The 5,541-nt window shown below is 33.0% G+C and overlaps 1 non-coding gene across 1 annotated transcript; it reads right to left on the bottom strand.

Moving 5' to 3' along the window:
• Nucleotides 1-4,488: 4,488 nt before the first annotated feature.
• Nucleotides 4,489-4,701, bottom strand: LOC116085571. The gene has a single exon (XR_004116650.1). It is a non-coding gene; the product is annotated as a small nucleolar RNA U3 (small nucleolar RNA).
• Between the last annotated feature and the right edge of the window lie 840 nt (nt 4,702-5,541).

Below are 5,541 nucleotides of genomic sequence, written 5' to 3'. Positions count from 1 at the left end.
GTTAGATAGGAACGATTCTGAGACATAGTTTTTGACTGTGAGATGACAACCCTATCCCTCCACTTGATGCCCTATCTTTCTCCTGGAGATGGACTCTATACATTCTCTCTCCCTGCTCTTGGGTATTTCATCTAAGGACCCTCCCTTTGAGTTCAGGGAGTCTGTCACCTCCCAGGTCTCTAGTACTTTCTAGAGGGTCCTCCCAACCCCCACCTCCAAGGTTACATATTTCTATTCATCCTGCTGGCCTTCAGGGCTTCTCTCCAATCTCCTCCTCCATACCTGATTATGTTCCTTCTCCCTCCCCTCTCCCATCCATGTTCCTCTCTACTGCCTCCCATGATTGTTTTCTTCTCCCTCCCAAGTAGAATTCATGCACCCTCATTTGTGCCTTCCTCCTTGTTAATGTTCTTGAGTTCTGTGGATTGTATATTAGTTATTCTGTACTTTATTGGCTAATATCTACGTATTAGTCACTGCATACCATGCATGTACTTTTGAGGTGGAGTTAGCATACTCAAGATGATATTGTCTAGTTCCATCCATTTGCCTGCAAAACTCATGGTATCTTCATCCTAAATATCTTAATAGTATTTCATTGTGTAAATGAACCACATTTTCTGTACCCATTCTTCCATTGTGAGACATCTTGGTTGTTTCTAGCTTCTTTCCTTTTGTTATTGTAATATAAAGTCAGGTCCCATAGTATGAAAGCTTAGATGTAGAAGATTTCCATCATCTTCCCATACAACATAGGTACTAAGCAAAATCTGTTCTCCATCAGGGTGATGGTTCATGTCTATACTAGTGGTCCTCAGGAGATTAAGACAAGAGGAACACAAGTTCAATGCCAATCTGTGCTGAATGTTAAACACTTACTGTTAAAATAAAGAACTGAGATGTATATTTTGGAATTCTAAGATTCTAAATGCTCTTCTTCTTCGGTAAGTTTCCTTGGTTTCTTTTCTTTCATTCCTGGAGTATATGTAATGACTTTCCAGAAGTGGTTATGATAGAGCAATGCAAAGTCTACTTCTTTTTGTGGTGCACTGTCATGGTCTCTCAATATTTGTGATAGGAGATGTTCTTTCAGTTCTTATTTTAGTCCCCTACTTTCATTATGGTCTCCCAATTGCTGGAGTGCTTTTTGGGCATATTTTTCTATTTCAGTGACTGAAATGGAGGATTTCCTGTTAGCAGTAGAAATTGCTCTTACCAATTCAGATATAGGAACAAGAAAGCTGAATATCTCTAAGTTACTGTTATACTAGGAACAAGAAAGCTGAATATCTCTTTAAGTTACTGTTATACTAGAAACAGCATCACATAATGAATTTATTTTTAAATATATGAAATATTTCCGTGCCACCACATGGAAGGACTCCGAGAAGGATCTCCACAATTTATAAATGTTTTCCTGCAGTTCTCACTTCTTAAATAGGATTTCAATATTTTCATTAACAATTGATATGACAATAATGAAACAGTTTTTTTGGGGGGGCGATATGTTTGATTGTTTATTTGTTATTTAGAAGCATTCAAGTGCACAATGTATAAATGAAGGAAAACCAAAGAATATATAGCAAAGACATTCATTAATTCTTAAAATCTAATAGTAATATAAAATAAGGTGAAATAGTCATATAAAATGTATATACATTTTTAAAATATTACAATAATCACCATAATTTGTTATAACTGGAGCATAATTATGCTTATTGACATGACTATTTTATACATTGCAGGTGGATGTTGAGTCCATAGAAAAATGTGGCTTGTGTGTGAATTTTCATGTCTTATTCTTAAAGATACTTGAGGCTCTTAAAGTTTATTGCACAGCTGAATACAGACACTTAGGGAAAGAAAATAAAGCCCACATATTTGTTGAATTAATTTCATTATAGATACTTGTTTTCTGATCTAAGAAATATTGAACTAATTGCTCAACAGGATGTTTACATTACATAATACACCCAAGAGTCACTACTCCCTTATAGCAAAGACTAAGAGCTTTTGAATGTGCATGTGAGAGTTGTTCCAGTGTTCAGGACACAGGCACTTCACAGGCATTTTCTGCTGGGTGCTGAGTTTCCATCTGTCAGGACCCTGATTGTTTCAACAGTGACTGTTGCACTGTTGCATGCTTAATTTAGCCAGAACCCTTGATCAGCCTTATTCTGTGGATAATAGCAAGATGGCATTTGATCATTTCACATGACATCTCAGTGGGATTCCTATTCTAGAATGTTTTCTTTTAGAAACAGATTAAATATATTTTTTTTCTCAAAATGCCAAGAAGAAAAATTAAATAATACATTAAATGATCTTCATAGTACAGAAGAAACTTTACTTTTCTTCTTTTTAATTGATAATAGATTCTTCTCTCATGCAATAGATTCCAACCACAGTTTCCCCACCCTACACTCCTCCCAGCTTCCCCTTCCCCTCCCTTCTCTCACAGACCCACTTCCCCTTCATTTCCCTTTAACAAGGAACAGAAATTTTTCTTTTTCATATATATATATATATATATATATATATATATATATATATATATGAGTATGATACATGTATGGAAAGAATGAGCATTCACCTGTATGCATATCCATGTGGAGAGACAGCATTGCCATCAGGAGTTTATACATAATTCCTCACTTTACTCATTGATGCGGGTCTCTCAGTTGAACTGACAGCTCAACCCCAAGGCTAGTCTAGCTAGTTTCCTCCAGGGATTGATCTGCTAGCTCTGCTTTCTGAGGGGTAAACTACAGGTTGAAAGCCACGCCCACATGTCATTTATGTGGAACTTTGACATACAAATTCTAGAACAACAATTTCAATCACTAAGATATTTTATGAGAGATGACAACATCTGGAGTAATCAAATATGAATGAGTGAGAAACCAAAATGTTTCTATGATGCAATATAACTTGGATTTAATAGGTTCTCTCATTTATTATTATATACTTGCCAAGCTCAGTTTTTACTGCATCTATTGCCTTGCACACTTGCCTGAAATTAACAAAGACTTATTTCTTGGTCTGTGTATTAAAATACATATGGAAGAAATGCCATATATATGCACATATATTCACATATATATGCACATAAGTTCATACTCACATACTTATATGACAAACTCTAGTTAACTCATCTAGGACTTAATTGCAAAGAGTAACTATTTTACATGTATTCAATTTTGGGAACATAGGGCTACAAAAATTCCCAGGATTTAGAGTAGAAACATTATTCTTTTGTGAGTTTTACTATAAAACAGTCTCTAATAGTTACAACAATACAGAAGCTGTATCATGGATTCTTCAAGTTATGTACTGATGTGTCGAGTCAAGTCCTGCTATTATTACTACATTACTACTATTATTATTACTGTATTATTACTACATTATTTCAAGGTTTAATATTGGAATTACCTCTTATGTAACATATGAAAGATGTCAATGTATCTTCAAATTGATTATAGGTATTAATTACATAAATAAGCACAAAGGACGACAAATCCATTTTAAGTAACAGGGAAACCTGAGCACAGAGTTCTCAAATAGCACCTTCCTTATACTCCAGCTTATGAAGTGCATAAAGTCTTGTGTAATACTCAGGGAAACGTGTCTGGTATATGCATTTGCAGTAACATTTCCTTGGCCAACTTTTACCTATGTTTATATAAGAATACTAAACATCTATATGTAATTTATAAAGTAAATGGCTACTTAAAAAGTTTTCTTTAAGTGTGTAACATTTGGAGGTCTCAGTATCTGAATTCCAATCACTAGTATATATATGAGAAAGCATTCTACCCTTTTATGGTACATTAAACATTTTTAATTTAAATTTAACAGTTTTCAATTAATTTAGCTTCAGTATTTTTTGTGAAACTTTAATCTATTTAGAATTAAAACATTCACAATATGTATGTTAGTCTCAAATTCTAAGAAACATAAAATTTCATAGATCATATAATATGTATTTTATGGGTTTTATTGTTTAATTATATTGTTTGATATAACTAAAACTAAATTAAACCAAATGAATAAAATGACTTTATAACTTCATAATCATAAAAAATGTGTACTTCACTTTTTCCATATTTTATAAAAATATGGTTAAGTTGAAAAAAGTCACACTATGATTTTAATCAATCACAATATTCAATAAGTTGAAGATATTTCTAGAGCTTGAATGTAATGTGATTTGCTATATGGATTCTCCTGTCAGTTTTAGTCACTGAAGTCTATGATATTTTTATGTTTATAATATATACTTCCCTTTATTGACGTTTCAAGAGTCATATTAAATGACACCTTATTAAATTCATTTACATTCTGTTGAGTTTTTTTTTGTTGTTGTTGTTGTTTTGAAAAGCTATGCTTTTACTTACTTTACTCTAATATACTTTTTTGCATTTTCACACACACTTACTATTTATCTGAGTTTCTTGTGCTGCTGGAAAGAATTATCTTTCTTTTTTTTCTTTTTGTGCGTTCCCTTCCTCTCACCCTTCCGAAAGAGAGAAGAATGATCATCAATGGCAAGAGACAGCTTCAATGTAGCAGCTCCTAGAGCCGTCTTCACGCTCAGGAGGGGATGCTATGTCTCGTCCTCCGTGTTTTCGGGTGCTCTACACAGTCAGAGAAACTTCTCTAGTAATGAACTATAGAAATGACCCCTGAAAGTATAGTCTTAGAGTGATCATTTTTTAAACTTAATTCTTAATAACCTGTTTTATCTATGTAACATTTTTACAAAGTAATGGGTTTCACTATATCATATTTACATATTCATGTCATAAGATCTTACCTCAATCACGTCCCTTCATGTCCTCCATTGTCTACTCTCCCCTATCCTGAAAGTCTGCTTTCTACATATTCACTTTTCTAAGCACGTATTAGTAACTGTGTGCTCTCAATTCCTAACATAAGAATAAAATAAAAATTACAAAATGAAAATATGCTTTATTTATCATGTTTTTTCCTGTCAGACATAATATCAATATTTTATTTATATCTATTTAATTTATATGCTCATTCATACATGTACAGCTTAGTGGATAGAGCATTGCTGCTCTTTCAAAGGTCCTGAGTTCACTCCCCAGAAACCACACGGTGGGCTTACAACCATCTGTAATGTGATCTGATGCCCTGTACTAGCACGCAGGAGTACATGCACATAAAACACACATATACATAAAATCAGTAAATAAATCTTTAAAAAAAGAAAAAAAAGAGATACTTTGGTTTTGAGAAGTTGTCAGGGAAGGGACTACTGGATGAGTTGGAAGGAGACATAAAATTATGTAATTATATTTTAATTAAACTAAAAAAACGCAATACCTCAAATAATTTAACAATATTAAGATGACAATATTCAAATTTAACTGTAAATTTCAAAATTTATCTATATATTTCCTTTTTATTCCTTTTTTATTTATCAAATTTTATTAAAAAGAATTTTTTTTCATAATATATATTCTGATGGCTGTTTCTAGTTTCCCCTTCCCAACCCAACACCCAACCAAACCTATG

Source organism: Mastomys coucha, unplaced genomic scaffold (assembly GCF_008632895.1).
Source record: "Mastomys coucha isolate ucsf_1 unplaced genomic scaffold, UCSF_Mcou_1 pScaffold9, whole genome shotgun sequence".
Classification (NCBI taxonomy): domain Eukaryota; kingdom Metazoa; phylum Chordata; class Mammalia; order Rodentia; family Muridae; genus Mastomys; species Mastomys coucha.
The sequence above is the reverse complement of the archived record's forward strand: the minus strand, read 5'-3'. Positions and strand labels throughout refer to the sequence as shown.